Raw genomic sequence first — 17159 nt, 5'->3', positions numbered from 1 at the left:
TTTGCATGTAAGTAGTAGTATCTTTCAAGAGTAACATTACTCTATGTAACCCCCTTCAGCCACAACGGCCGCCTCCAATTTTGTCCTGAAGCGCCCGCACGCACTCTTTAAAATAGCGCTGTCCATATTTGCGAATTAACTCTTTCCACTAGGCTCCAAAGATAGTAGTCGAGGAAGTGCAAATCTGGGGTATTCAGGGTCCAGAAATCCTTTGACCAGAATATGTTAACTTTATGCGAGAGCCAGTATTGGATTAAATGGATCGTGTGAGATTCTCCTCTGCCGTCCGACACATTGTTCGCTCGCTGACATTCAATACTGACGCCACTTCCCTCGGCGATTGCCGTGGGTCCTCCGAAATCAGCGCCCTATGCTTCTTCGATGACTGCCGCAGTTCGTGATACGTGTTTCCTCGTTTCCCCTCCGGGTTAGCGGAACTTTCCCCAGATTTCTCCGAAGCATTATACTTGGCCACAATATCGTAAACAGTTGAGCTCAGCTACCCGAAGAATAGTATACTATTTCAATGAACGCCCAGCGCGAAGACTTTCGATCATCGCGGCCCTTCGGTTGCACTCCGTGATTTTTTTTTTTTTTTTTTTGCTATGGTTTTGGGGCACAAAACTGCTATGGCCATTAGCGCCCGATCTGTGGCTTAGGGAAACGTAAAAAAAACAAATTGGAAATCAGCAGCAATGGGAGGAAACTAAAAAAACAGAGGGGAAGCTTAGAAAACCACTATAGAAGGTGGGGGGGGAGGTTGTTTTCGCCAAAAAGAGCTTCAAATGACCGACGTTATCTCACTGACACTGATAAACTCGAGGACGCGATCGGCTGAGCGCGTGTCATCTGCTAAAATGAAAGATATATCAGCCAACAGCTATAGACGGCCGCGGAGCGGAGTAAAATAGGGGAAATGGAAGAAAGATGTCTCACCGTCCACAATTGACAGCAGTGGGGACGAAGCGGGGAGTATCGCCACTTAAAAGATGTTGATGGCTAAAAAGACAGTGCCCTATCCGGAGTCAAAATTACCTCCTCCCGACGACGAGTTAGGGAGGAAGAGGTCCAAGCACAGGGAAGAGCTTTCACGTCCCGCAATTTATTATTGGGAAGCGTAGACCAATGTGCGTGCCATAAAAGAGCAACACGACGACATAAAAGACTCTGTAGATCGAAGGGAACCATGCGAACAGCAGGCTGAAGAAGAGGGACTACAGCCTTGGCCGCTATATCGGCCGCCTCGTTTACACGGATACCAACGTGTCCTGGGATCGAGAGGAGTGCCACAGAGACGCCCCGTAAGTGGAGCAAGTGGAAGCTGTCCTGAATCTCGGTCGTTCTGACTGTTTTCCAGATGCCTATGTCTTTCAAGAGCGCCAATCGCGGCCTCCGGCGGAACTACGATATGGCGGGAAATTCAGATTGAAATTTGTCCGGACTTAAGCGCCGCAACATGTAGAGCACCAGAAACATTGTTGCGGTTTCCATCGACACTACAGCAGAGAGAGGGCGCCTAGAGCTATCACGTCTTTTCTGACGAGTCTGCGTTTCTATACACAGTGTCAAATTGGACGTATGAGTGTGCAAACACTCCGAATAGAACAAAGTTTGCGATGTTCCTTTCGTAATCGGTTCACTGGCCCGGCATTTGGCATGATGGGATCGTGCACCGGTGCGTTTACAAGTTCGCCTTTGGTTTGTATAACCGAATAACCGATAATGTGGAAAGCAGCCTTTATGTTTCCGGTGTGTCAAAGCCGTTGGCCGATCTCTGAAATCTCAGTGACGCTGCCTTTCAACAAGAAAACGGAACTGAATTCTTCACTGTACGTAAGCAATAAAGTAACATTGAATATAAAGAAAACAAAAGCCACGAATTTCTCGTTGAAGGGGGAAACTGGCTCTGTTAAATTAACTATACATGGCGCCTCTATAGACTGCGAAACAGCACATAATTTCTAGGAATGAAAAGTGATTATTAATTGAAGAGATAAGAACACACACAAAAAAAGAAACTGCTTACAGAATTTCATCAGCGTGTCGAGTGAGGTCGTCTCTGTGTAACAGCCAGATTATCATTTGATATTGAAATAAAAGACTCTCGCTGTTACTAAAAAAAAAAAAAAAAAAATCTAAAGGCTCTGAGCACTATGGGACTTAACTTCTAAGGTCATCAGTCCCCTAGAACTTAGAACTACTCAAACCTAACTAACCTAAGGACATCACACACATCCATGCCCGACCGTAGCGGTCGCGCGGTTCCAAAGAGTAGCGCCTAGAACCGCTCGGCCACCCCGGCCGGCTCTCGCTGTTACTCATTGACGACAGGACTCTAAGGCCATATCACGCTGATGACATTCCGTATGCAGTTTCTTTTGTATGTGTGAGTGTGAGCGTGCCCGTGCATATGTGTTTGTGTATGTGTGTGTGTGTGTGTGTGTGTGTGTGTGTGTGTGTGTGTGTGTCCACACCTCTTCCATTGAGAATCACTATACATTCCTAGAAATTACGTGTTGTTACGCAGTCTATAGAGTTGTCACCCATATTTAATTTACCAGTATCAGTTTCCCACTTCAAAGCGAATTCATGGCATTTTTTTTTCATTATGTTCAATGACACTTTATTGCATACGGAAAAGAAACCAATGACTAGGTCCTGAACGCCACGCTATAGCCGAACCACCGCCATGTCATCCTCATTTATTCATTATCGGATGCGGTACAGAGGGGCGTGCGTTAGCACATCGCACTTCTAGCTGTTGTCGACATTTCGACATTGGAATCGCTACTTCTCAATCAGGCATCTGCTCATTCGGTATCACGAAGCAAGGGGAGCCCAGTCCAGTAGTCCCACCAAGACAAAATTCCTGCCGGCAATCGAACCCATACCCCTCGTGTGAGAGTATGTCGCGTTCATATATATATATATATATATATATATATATATATATTGCATCACTCGGGTTCCCAGAACTCCTGATGGTAGGCGTTGACTGTGGGTATTGTATCACAGACAGTCTCTTTGACTGTTCAGAGATGTCACTAGACACGCCCAAAGACGTAAACAACCATGCATGAGCAGCGCCTATTAGACGGAGGAGGTCCGACAGGCTATCAGTTCCAGTCATTCCACAAGGAAGGAGGTACACGGCTCGTGTTGTCCGTAGTTCAGCCACGCCTAGACGGCAAATGTCGTGGTTCGATTGTGTCCACATTGTTAGTTTGTGCCAGGATGGGCTCGCAACAAGGGGAGTTTCCAGCCGTCTCGGAGTGAACCAAAGCGATGTTGTTCGTACATGGAGGACATACAGAGGGACAGGAACTATCGATGACATTCCTCGCTCAGGCCGCCCAAGGGCTACTACTGCAGTGCATGACCGCTGCCTACGGACTATGGCTCGGAGGAACCCTGACAGCAATGCCGCCATGTTGAATAATGCTTTTCGTGCAGCCACAGGGTGTTACGACTCAAACTGTGCGCAATAGGCTGCATGATGCGCAACTCCTCTCTCGCCGTCAATGGTGAGGTCCATCTTTGCAACCCCGACTCCATCCAGCGCGGAACAGATGGGCCCAACAACATGCCGAATGGACCGCTCATGATTGGCATCACGTTCTCTTTACCGATGACTGTCGCATATGCCTTCATCCAGAAAATCGTTGGAGACGTGTTTGGAGGCAACCCGGACAGTCTGAACGGCTTGTTTTGGGTGGCATTACGTGGGGCCGACAAACGCCGCTGGTTGTCATGGAAGGCGCCGCAACGGCTGTACAATGCGTGAATGCCATCCTCCGACCGTCAGTGCAATTACATCGGCAGCAAATTGGCGAGGCATTCGTCTTCATGGACAGCAATTCGCGTCCCCATCGTGCACATCTTGTGAATGACTTCTTCCAGGATAACGACGTCACTCTTTAGACATGAACCCTATCGAACATGCCTGGGATAGACAGTAAAGGGCTGATTATGGACATGACCCACCAACTACTCTGAGGGATCTACGGCGAATCGCCGTTGTGGAGTGGGACTATATGGACCAAAACAGTGCCCGGTATATAGACTTGCCAGGTAATTGCGTGGAAATACAGCGAAGCAAGCGTTCTTAGAACAAAACAAAGAGTGACATGGATAAGTGGCTTCCCTGGAGTAAACCCCGTCGGATCGAAATTCGGAGGGGATTAAGGTGTCCGTTTCCAACCACTGAGGCATATATATCAGTGAGCATGCGTTATGAGTAAAACCCAAAGTGTTTAATACACTCATTCATTCGGCTACGGAGGCAGACTGTTGCATACGGACCAATTGTAAACTTCCTTGAGGGTTTCCCAGCAAGGACATACCCGTAGCTGTCATCCAAGCATATTTCGACTTGATGCCTAGTCGCATTAGAGCAATTTTTGCTGCCAGAGGTGGCTCAAAAATGGTTCAAATGGCTCTAAGTTCTATGGGACTTAACATCTGAGGCCATCAGTTCCCTAAGAACTACTTAAACCTAACTAACCTAAGGACATCACAGACATCCATGCCGAGGCAGGATTCGAACCTGCGACCGTAGCAGCCGCGTGCCAGAGGTGGCAACTCTGTCTTTAATTTCGCACGTCCTATACATCCAGGTCACTAACAAATTTGATATGTGTTCTTCCTATGCTACCCTATGCGCACAGCATGGAAAATTTCGTTGTTTGCTATCCTTCTTGTTGTCGTGATGTTAATGGGCAGCAGTGCAGATACAGCGGTGGAAAACGCCTCAGGGGCAGGAGCAAACTGCGTCCTACCTTGCTCACTCGGTAATTCGTTGAGCAGTCTCCGCAGGATAACTCAGCTGTCAGTGCGGCTCTGAGAAGAATTCTCGCGTAAGCGAAGCTCCAGTTTCACAGACGGAAGCGTGCTTACTGAGCTGGTGACACTGAACAGCCCTCTCTCCGGAGGAAAGCTCTCGTCTAATGCAACAGCGTCGTTTGCTGACGACGTAAGCAACCAGAAGAAACTGAGATGCCAACGTAACGTGGATATCAGCAATGTCAGATAACTGCATCATCTGAGGTGTTGTATTCGCCGGATGGAGTGCAAGGTATACGGTGGCAAATGAAGCTGCTGTACTGTCTACTACATTTCTCATCTGATTGACCTGTGAAACGTGAATGGCTTCAGGGACACGTTTAGCTCGTCGTGGACGCTCAAACTATCCAGAAAAGGCACCAATCCTGGCTAGACTCTACATCTACATCTATACTCCGCAAGCCACCTGACGATGTGTGGCGGAGGGTACCTTGAGAAGGATTGTCGGTATGCTTCTGCGTGGGTTCTAATCTCTATGATTTTATCCTCATGGTCTCATCACGAGATATACGTAGGAGGGAGAAATATACTGCTTGACTCCTCGGTGAAGGTATGTTCTCGAAACTTCAACAAAATCCCGTACCGAGCTATTGAGCGTCTCTCCTGCAGAGTCTTCCACTGGAGTTTATCTATCATCTCCGTAACGCTTTCGCGATTACTAAATTCTCCTGTAACGAACCGCGCTGCTCTCCATTGGATCTCTTCTATCAACCCTATCTGGTACGGATCCCACACTGCTGAGCAGTATTCAAGCAGTGGGCGAACAAGCGTACTGTAACCTACTTCCTTTGTTTTCGTATTGCATTTCCTTAGGATTCTTCCAATGAATCTCAGTCTGGCATCTGCTTTACCGACGATCAACTTTATATGATCATTCCATTCTAAATCACTCCTAATGCCTACTCCCAGATAATTTAGGGAATTAACTGCTTCCAGTTGCTGACCTGCTGTATTGTAGCTAAATGTTGTGGGATCTTTCTTTCTACGTATTCGCAGCACATTACACTCGTCTACATTGAGATTCAATTGCCATTCCCTGCACCATGCGTCAATTCGCTGCAGATCCTCCTCCATTTCAGTACAATTTTCCATTGTTACAACCACTCGATATACCACAGCATCATCCGCAAAAAGCCTCAGTGAACTTCCGATGTCATCCACAAGGTCATTTATGTATATTGTGAATAGCAACGGTCCTACGACACTCCCCTGCGGCACACCTGAAATCACTCTCACTTCGGAAGACTTCTCTCCATTGAAAATGACATGCAGCGTTCTGTTATCTAGGAACTCTTCAATCCAATCACACAATTGGTCTGATAGTCCATATGTCCTTACTTTGTTCATTAAACGTCTGTGGGGAACTGTTTCATCTCGTTGCTTAATCTCTGTTTCTCCTAAATTTGGAAACAGAAGAGACAGCTGCTGCCTCGCCTACGTCTGTTCTTCGCAAGCCACTTTGGAGAGTGTTGTGAATCCATTTCGTGTGAACCGGCAGGTCCCCACTTTCCTCTTTCAGTCGCGACTGTGAGCGACGAGAACGTTTGTTGGTAGCCTCCTACACGAGCTTGAGTCTTTATAATTTTACCTGTACGATATGTTCGCGAGATATACGTAAGAGGAAGTAAGATATAAGTGGACTCTTCTAGAAACGTATGCCCTCTGAACTTTAATAGTAAAGAACAACGTAATACACAGCGGCTCTGTTACAGCGTCCGCCGCCGGAGATGGATGAGCATCTCTTTTAGGACTACACGTCTACCAAACCCAACACCAAATGCACTCTTCTTCTTTGAATTTTCTATCAGTCCTGTCTGGTGCAAGGCGTCCATTATAATGAAACATTTTCCATATCTACACTACTGGCCATTAAAATTGCTACACCAAGAAGAAATGCAGATGATAAACGAGTATTCATTGGACAATTATGTTATACTAGAACTGACATGTGATTACATTATCACGCAGTTTGGGTGCATAGATCCTGAGAAATCAGTACCCAGAACAACCACCTCTGGCCATAATAACTGCCTTGATACGCCTGGGCATTGAGTCAAGCAGAGCTTGGATGGCGTGTACAGGTACAGTTGCCCATGCAGCTTCAACACCAAACCACAGTTCATCTAGAGTAGTGACTGGCGTATTGTGACGAACCAGTTGCTCGGCCACCATTGACCAGACGTTTCCAGTCGGTGAGAGATCTGGAGAATCTGCTGGCCAGGGCAGCAGTCGAACATTTTCTGTATCCAGAAAGGCCCGTACAAGACCTGCAACATGCGGTCGTGCATTATCCTGCTGAAATGTAGGGTTTCGCAGGGATCGAATGAAGGGTCGAGCCACAGGTCGTAACACATCTGAAATGTACCGTCCACTGTTTAAAGTGCCATCAGTTCGAACAAAAGGTGACCGAGACGTGTAACCAATGGCACCCCATACCATCACGCGGGATGATACGCCAGTATGGCGATGACGAGTACACGCTTCCAATGAGCGTTCACCGCGATGTCGCCAAACACCGATGCGACTATCATGATGCTGTAAACAGAACCTGGATTCATCCGAAAAAATGGCGTTTTGCCATTCGTGCACCCAGGTTCGTCGTTGAGTACACCATCGCAGGCGCTCCTGTTTGTGATGCAGCGTCAAGGGTAACCGCAGCCATGGTCTCCGAGCTGATAGTCCACGCTGCTGCAAACGTCGTCGAACTGTTCGTGCAGATGGTTGTTGTCTTGCAAGCGTTCACATCTGTTGACTCAGGGATCGAGACGTGGCCGCACGATTCGTTATAGCCATGCGGTTAAGATGCCTGTCATCTCGACTGCTAGTGATACGAGGCCGTTGGTATCCAGCACGGCGTTCCGTATTACCCTCCTGAACCCACCGATTCCATATTCTGCTAACAGTCATTGGATCTCGACCAACGCGAGCAGCAATGTCGCGATACGACGAACCGCAATCGCGATGGGCTACAATCCGACCTTTATCAAAGTCGGAAACGTGATGGTACGCATTTCTCCTCCTTACACGAGGCATCACAACAACGTTTCACCAGGCAACGCCGGTCAACTGCTGTTTGTGTATGAGAAATCGGTTGGAAACTTTCCTCATCTCAGCACGTTGTAGGTGTCGCCACCGGCGCCAACTTTGTGTGAATGCTCTGAAAAGCTAATCATTTGCATATCACAGCATCCTCTTCCTGTCGGTTAAATTTCGCGTCTGTAGCACATCTTCATGGTGTAGCAATTTTAATGGCCAGTAGTGTACATCTGCATCATACTCTGCAAGCCACCTGGCGGGGCGTGGTGGAGGTACCTCTTGTACCACTAACTGATCTCACCTTTTCCTACTGCACTTGCGAATGGCACGCGGAATGAATGATTGTTGGTAAGCCTCTGTATTGGCTCTAATTTTCTCGTCGTAGTTATTTCGCGAGGTGTTTGTGGGAGCAAGGAGAATGTTGTCCGATTGTTCCGGGAATGCGTTTGCTCGAAATTTTAATAGTAAACCTTTCCGAGGTGCACAACACCCCTCTTGTAACGTCTCCCACTGGAGGTGGCTGAACGTCGCTGTTGCGTTCTCGCGCCAATCAAACGAAACCCTTCAAGAGAGCCACTGTTATTCGTTGGATCTCCTCTGTCGTTTCTGTCAGTGCTACCTGGTAAGGATCCCAGACTGACGAACAATACTCAAGAATTGGTCGAACAAGCGTCTTTTAAGCCACTTCCTTCGTCGATTAGTTACATTTATTACGATTCTTCGTATGAATATCAGTCAGACATGTGCTTTGCTGGCAACTTGTTTTGTATGGTCACTCCATTTAATTTCGTACGGGATAGTTATTCCTAGGTAGTAGTAGATAAGTAGATTTCCTTTAGTTGCGTAATACTTTACGTTATTACGTTCAGAGCCTGCAACATTCATCAATCTTCTCCAGGTCATTCTACAAATTAATACTGCCCTTGGCATTGTTGCTTTTTTATGGACAATCATATCATCTGCGAACAGTCTTAAACAGAATTAAATTAGAATTATATATTAATACCGTGAGCTGCTAACGGGCGTGGATACATATCAACGGGGACAGGTGAAAATGTGTGCACCGACCGGGACTTGAACCCGGGATCTCCTGCTTACAGGGCAGACGCTCTATCCATCTGAGCCACCAAGGGCACAGAGAATAATGCGACTGCTGGGACTATCTCGCGCACGCCTCCCGCGAGACTCACATTCTCACCTTATATGTCCACACATTACATTCGTAGTGTCCCAACCCAACACTCTCATTACTCGTGGATGACATTCTTACTAAGTCAGATTCCGGCGCTTCCTACTACATCACGTATATGCATTGTGAACACTATCACACTTCCTTGGTGTACTCCGGAAATTACCTTTTCATCTGTCAGTTTAATTCCTTTTAGAGCTACGAATTAAGTTCTATCTGCAAGTAAGTTTTGAATCCAGTCGCAAATCTGGTCCGATGTTTGGTAAGCTAGTACTTCCTTCACTAAACGGCAGTGCGGGACGGTTTCAAATGCCTACCTGAAATCGGGGATTACGGCATAAATCTGAGAGCCTTGTCTACAGCGCTGTCTACCTCATGGAGAGACAGAGCGAATCGAGTTTCGCAAGAGCTCTGTTTGCGGAGTCCATGTTGACTTTTATATAGGAGATTTTCGTTTTCCTAAAACGTCTTAATATTCTGCTTTAACATAGCTTCTTCTTGAGAGCAATCTTTGCTATTATATCTGTGGCACATCGGTCGACTTCCGCGTAATCACGGTTGCTTCGGCTACCAGAGTAAATCTGCCTGAAGTCCTCGACCTTGTCTAGGGAGGGAATCGTTGCTACACCTAGCCTGCAGGTTTGTATGCCTGCAGTTTTGATGTCTCCTCTGTTTGGGTTGCTCTGAAATGTAGTCGTGTTTTGCTCATGTCTAATAGCGAGCTTGGCTGTATTAACACACACCGGGAGAGGGAGAGACCAGCAAATGAACGGCGCAATAGGCTTGAAGTGTCGAAATGATTATAATAAGCATTCACAGCGCGTCTTTACGCACCTGTTCTGCAATACAAAGTAATATATTTCCTTATCTTACGACTTGTCGATCAATGTTGAAACAGTGAGGTTGGTTAAGCAATGTTCTCGAATAAGTAGCAGAGTGAAACTAGAGATTATGATCAATGTGGCTCATCTCCGTTATGTTTAATGTTGTCTGATTCGTGATCGGGTTTACCAAGCCGATATCTCATTCACCAAAATGTTTTCCATTTTAAAATGTTTTTCTTCCAAATCTAAGTTAGGAAACAGATCTTTGTATGGTTATGCCGAGAGCACATCATGAGTCATGTAACATTAATCTGATTGCTCTGTGTAGAATTCAAGTAATATCCCTGAAGTTAGAATAACTGCAATTCCGTTCTTTTCGTTAATTTAAGTAAATGGCACTTTACTTGCAGTGAATAATCACGAGGCTTTGCCTCATGCAGAAGTAATTACAAATATATTTTCACGATTTGATTCGACTGATAGTTCAATTTGGAGCCAATTCTGCTGCGAGCAGTTAATTCAGATAATATAGATTTCTTACTATCAGTAAATAATTTTCAGATCACGGAAAGTAAGTTTTCCTCTAGAGTTCCGGGGCAACAGCTGCTTCATCGTCCCATTACTATGCTCTGTGACAAAGTTACGCTACCATTATCAACGGTAGATCATTTCAGATGCCAAGAGAATTACTCTAGCGTTACGTATTCGTTGTCTGTGACGAATCATTCAGGGGGTAATAACATCATTTCCGTCGGATTTTACGCACTGTCGACAGAGAGAATCTTTAATCAGAGTTGCCGACCGTTGTGGCCGGCTTCAGTCCGGAACCAAGCGACCGCTACGGTCGCAGGTTTGAACCTTGCCTCGGGCATGGATGTGTGTGACGTCCTTAAGTTAGTTAGGTTTAACTAGTTCTAAGTTCTAGCGGACTGATGACCTCAGATGTTAAGTCTCATAGTGCTCAGAGCCATTTGATTTTTTTAATCAGGGCTGTTTGAAGTGGAACGCCCTTGCTACTGTCAGAGTCATTTCCAATTTAACAGACACCGCACACTGATAAGGCTTCAATACTGATGACCAGTACTGAAGTATCTGTCGAACGATGTTTTTGTAAGTTACCTCGTTCGTGGTCGTGCTACAGTTTCAGGAGGGCTCAGCAGTAAATCTGTCTGGTGCCTGAATTTCCTACCATTAATTGTGTACGGTTCTTCCAATTAAATCGCTTCGTACGGGTACTGCCAGTTATTTAATGAATATGTTTCCATCGATTGGCCATCGTTTCATCAATAACAGGACTTACGTCTTATTTTTGAGCAACACATGAAATTTGTGTGTGTTGAAGGTCAACTGCCCATCACTGCACCAACTCTCGATCATTTGCAGGTCTTCGTGAATGTCGATGGTGTTCTCTAGCGTTGCGTTTTCTTTATGTGGAACAGCATCGTCCGCGAACAGCTTCGTGAAATCTCCGACCTTACCTTACCAGATCTTCTACGTACATTCATGCTCATAAATTAGGGATAATGCTGATACATGGTGAAACAACGCTCTGGTGGGCGGTTTGCGGGTTTAAATCACCTCCGGGTATGACCATGCGGTGCATTTGACCTGCGGTCGTCGCAGGGTGGCGCTGGCAGCAGTCCGTACATGCAGAGGTGTGTTGGTGCATGTCAGAGTACGGTGCAGCGAGTAAGTCTGCAGACGTTTTCAAACATGGTAATGGTAACTGTGTATTGAAAATGACTCAAAGAACACATATTGCTGACGTTATGAGGGGTAGAATACTAGGGCGACTGGAGGCTGGTCTAAAACAGCAGGTCGTAGCACGGGCCCTCCGTGTGCGACAAAGTTTGATCTGAAGATTATGGCAACGATTCCAGCAGATGGGAAACGTGTCCAGGCGCTACAGTACGGGACGTCCACAGTGCACAACACCACAAGAAGACCGATATCTCGCCATCAGTGCCCGTAGACGGCCACGGAGTACTGCAGTTAGCCTTGCTCGGGACCTTACCGCAGTCACTGGAACAGTTGTCTCCAGACACACAGTCTACAGACGACTGAATAGACATGGTTTATTCACCCGGAGACCTGCAAGGTGCATTCCACTGACCCCTGGTCACAGGAGATCCCGTAATGCCTGATGTCAAGAACACATTACATGGTCATTGGAACAGTTGTCCCAGATTCTACATCTACATCTACATCTACATTTATACTCCGCAAGCCACCCAACGGTGTGTGGCGGAGGGCACTTTACGTGCCACTGTCATTACCTCCCTTTCCTGTTCCAGTCGCGTATGGTTCGCGGGAATAACGACTGTCTGAAAACCTCCGTGCGCGCTCTAATCTCTCTAATTTTACATTCGTGATCTCCTCGGGAGGTATAAGTAGGGGGAAGCAATATATTCGATACCTCATCCAGAAACGCACCCTCTCGAAACCTGGCGAGCAAGCTACACCGCGATGCAGAGCGCCTCTCTTGCAGAGTCTGCCACTTGAGTTTATTAAACATCTCCGTAACACTATCACGGTTACCAAATAACCCTGTGACGAAACGCGCCGCTCTTCTTTGGATCTTCTCTATCTCCTCCGTCAGACCGATCTGGTACGGATCCCACACTGATGAGCAATACTCAAGTATAGGTCGAACGAGTGTTTCGTAAGCCACCTCCTTTGTTGATGGACTACATTTTCTAAGCACTCACCCAATGAATCTCAACCTGGTACCCGCCGCCGAAGTGGCCGTGCGGTTAAAGGCGCTGCAGTCTGGAACCGCAAGACCGCTACGGTCGCAGGTTCGAATCCTGCCTCGGGCATGGATGTTTGTGATGTCCTTAGGTTAGTTAGGTTTAACTAGTTCTAAGTTCTAGGGGACTAATGACCTCAGCAGTTGAGTCCCATAGTGCTCAGAGCCATTTGAACCATTTACCCGCCTTACCAACAATTAATTTTATATGATCATTCCACTTCAAATCGTTCCGCACGCATACTCCCAGATATTTTACAGAAGTAGCTGCTACCAGTGTTTGTTCCGCTATCATATAATCATACAATAAAGGATCCTTCTTTCTATGTATTCGCAATACATTACATTTGTCTATGTTAAGGGTCAGTTGCCACTCCCTGCACCAAGTGCCTATCCGCTGCAGATCTTCCTGCATTTCGCTACAATTTTCTAATGCTGCAACTTCTCTGTATACTACAGCATCATCCGCGAAAAGCCGCATGGAACTTCCGACACTATCTACTAGGTCATTTATATATATTGTGAAAAGCAATGGTCCATAACACTCCCCTGTGGCACGCCAGAGGTTACTTTAACGTCTGTAGACGTCTCTCCATTGATAACAACATGCTGTGTTCTGTTTGCTAAAAACTCTTCAATCCAGCCACACAGCTGGTCTGATATTCCGTAGGCTCTTACTTTGTTTATCAGGCGACAGTGCGGAACTGTATCGAACGCCTTCCGGAAGTCAAGAAAAATAGCATCTACCTGGGAGCCTGTATCTAATATTTTCTGGGTCTCATGAACAAATAAAGCGAGTTGGGTCTCACACGATCGCTGTTTCCGGAATCCATGTTGATTCCTACATAGTAGATTCTGGGTTTCCAAAAACGACATGATACTCGAGCAAAAAACATGTTCTAAAATTCTACAACAGATCGACGTCAGAGATATAGGTCTATAGTTTTGCGCATCTGCTCGACGACCCTTCTTGAAGACTGGGACTATCTGTGCTCTTTTCCAATCATTTGGAATCCTCCGTTCCTCTAGAGACTTGCGGTACACGGCTGTTAGAAGGGGGGCAAGTTCTTTCGCGTACTCTGTGTAGAATCGAATTGGTATCCCGTCAGGTCCAGCGGACTTTCCTCTATTGAGTGATTCCAGTTGCTTTTCTATTCCTTGGACACTTATTTCGTTTGTGCGAGGATTTAGAGAAGGAACTGCAGTGCGGTCTTCCTCTGTGAAACAGCTTTGGAAAAAGGTTATGTTCTCGGACGAGTCCAGGTATGTCTGAACAATGATTCTTGCCGGATTTTCATCTGGCGTGAACCAAGAACCAGATACCAACCTCTTAATGTCTTTCGAAGGGACCTGTTTAGAGGTCGTGGTTTGATGATGCGGGGTGGGATTATGATTGGTGCACGTACACTCCTGCGTGTCTTTCACAGAGGAACTAACAGGTCAGGTGTATCGGGACGTCATTTTGCACCAGTATGTCCGCCTTTTCAGGCGTGCAATGGGTCCCACCATCCTCCTGATGGATGATAACGCACGGCCCCACCGAGCTGCCATCGTGGAGGAGTACCTTAAAACAGAAGATATCAGGCGAATGGAGCCGCCTGCCTGTTCTCCAGACCTAAAACCCATCGAGCACGTCTGAGATGCTCTCAGTCGACGTATCGCTGCACGTCTTCAAGCCCCTAGGATACTTCAGGAGCTCCGACAGGCACTGGTGCAAGAATGGGAGGCTATACCCCAGCAGCTGCTCGACCACCTGGTCCAGAGTAAGCCAACCCGTTGTGCGGCCTGTGCACGTGTTCATGGTGATTATATCCCATATTCATGTCGGGGTACATGCGCAGGAAACAGTGACGTTTTGTAGCACATATGTTTCGGGACGGTTTTCTCAACTTATCACCAATACCGTGGACTTAGATAGCTGTGTCGTGTGTGTTCCCTATGTGCCTATGCTAGTAGCATCAGTTTTGTGTAGTGCCACGTTGTGTGGCGCAACATTCTGCGATTATCCCTAATTTATGAGCATAAGTGTATAAATGACTCTATAATACTCTCTTGCCGTACGCCGGAAGCTAGTGTTTCTGTAGCTGTCTCTCTGTTAAGAATGACATTCTGTGTCCTATTCGCTGGGAACTTTGTGGACTCACAAAGCGGCTCATTGGAACAGTTGTCCCAGGTTATGTTCATGGACGAGTCCAGGTACAGTGTGAACAGTGATTCTTGCCGGGTTTTCATCTGGCGTGAACCGAGAACCAGATACTAACCTCTTAATGTCCTTGGAAGGGACCTGTGTGGAGGTCGTGGTTTAATGGTGTGGATTGGGCATTCATTATTCGGCATTGCGGAACTGTCAATTCCCTTTTCTATTCATCCCGTTGGGGACTTGCATGCTGTTCATGTAACAGGAAGCTGAATGTAATCTTTAATGAAATTTCGTTCCAGCACACCTCTCGCTGCATACTGAATGTTCAAGTGTGACTTGCCTACAATATTTCTCACAGTTTCTGTTTTTCAATTTTTTTTTACTTTATTTTGTTTTTGATAATATTTTCGTTCGTAAGTAAATAGCAAATTGCCGAAGGGTAATTACTAATATGATTTACATAAAAGTTAGTAAAATGATTTTTAATAGCACTGAAATGTGTGAATATGGAATGTCTGGAGGAGCAGTCATGTAGCCTTTCAGTTGAAAAGTCATTGTTAATACGCTGCTTTCAAGTCCGTCGCAAGATACTATTCTATGTGCCTTGACTAAAAAGCAAGGTTTGTTTGTGTTCAGAGAGATGATTGGCATGGTTAGACGCCCCAGTGCACATATTGAACTGTTCCTTGCTCTCAGGACGGAATTAGTTGGATATACGATGAACTGACTAGCGTTGACGTTTAAATTAAGTTTTTACATTTTACCAATGAAATATTATGTTGTGTCATCTGAAGTGCCTTGGTATTATTTTAGTGGGGGGGGGGGGGGTGGAGGCAGAACATAGACAAGCGATATAGCTGACGTCAAAATGTGTCACTCTTCTCCAGAAGTATATTATTTTCACAAACGATCGCTTTACTCTTACTTCAATACTGTTTCACGCAGTTTTCTTTTTTCAGTTTACTTTTCCAGTTACATAGACTGTGCGTATACAATAATTGGCAAGCAACTTTTTGTCCTGCAAATTCGGTTACACAATGTTCCGGAAAGAGCCGTTCCTTTACATGGCGTACGACCAATCAAATTATGACACTGCTGGGTGAAAATGGTAACTGTTTACAACGTCCTCGTTGGTGTAGGTGAAGTTGAAACGAACAGATTGATATTGGGCCGTTGTGGTCTATCAAGCCGGTAAACAACCTCAAACTGCCCTACAATAGTTGCCTAACCTATAGCACGTAATCGCCGACCGAGAGTTGGGCTAAAATATCCTTGACTATTAAAACCCTCTTGTTCTTCCATTTGCTAAATATAAAATTGACGTTATTGAAAATTTTACTTGAAAATATAGTGAATTTTCACGTCATAAAATCAACAAATCATTTTCTTTTTCTGATCTTCCTACTCCGAAACTGTGCTTGTATCGGTTAAGTTTAATTTTAAGTCGAATTGTAAAATTAATTAGCTTTTGCATAACGTTTATAAGACTATGAAATGTATTCACAGATTGCGAATACGATATTACACTAGCTGTACAGTTTGCTATAGACACATGAAAAGTTGTGCCAGAGAGGGATTCGAACCCGGATTTCCCGCTTAGCGCGAGCCGTCATCTTAACCACTTTGGCTAACCGTGCACGCTTCCCATACCGATCCAAACTGCCGTAAGACGTATTATCTACGTCCCTTAGTGCGCACACACCGTTTACGCGATCCCGGCATGGAGAGAGAAAGATTTCTCGTCAGCTTGCCATTGCTGTCACATGAAACGCAGTTAGTGCAGTGACATGTACGCATGTCTGAAGCAACAGACGTTCAGACATCATCCTCAAAAGGCCTTTCAGATTGGCAGGGATTCTGAGTTTGATAATGATCTGATAAAAATCATCAGTTGTGTTAATGTGTAGTTTCCATGGAATTTTAATGATTTGCCACCGAAACATCGCAAAATTGAGAAAATGGGTCTTATGAGACCTATTCAGAAAGTAAGGTACGATCGGTCGCGAAATGGAAACCACTGTGAAAATACGGTGAAGCTTTGTATAAATGTGTTGAGACGTGTCTCTACTAGGCCCGTCGATCGCGCCATGTCGGTCCCTTCATTTCTGAGTGTGCAGTGAGCACGTACCGATGCCTAGGAAACAGCATCTCCCACCAAGGACCTGGTGAGAGATTTCGCCTGATGTCATGCAACCCACATAACACAAGTGTCATGACAATTCTCGGCTGCAATTTCTAGCGGCAAGGAAGATCCTCCTGCAGCGTTTTTGATCGGAAGTGTTTGATCACCCACAACACAGCCCCTAACTTGCTTTCCCTGAGTTTTATCTCTGCTCAAATGAACCGCTGGCTTTGAAGACAACAGAGCATTGGCGGAAA

The sequence above is a fragment of the Schistocerca serialis genome, chromosome 9 (assembly GCF_023864345.2).
Source record: "Schistocerca serialis cubense isolate TAMUIC-IGC-003099 chromosome 9, iqSchSeri2.2, whole genome shotgun sequence".
Lineage (NCBI taxonomy): Eukaryota > Metazoa > Arthropoda > Insecta > Orthoptera > Acrididae > Schistocerca > Schistocerca serialis.
Note: the sequence above shows the minus strand (reverse complement) of the source record.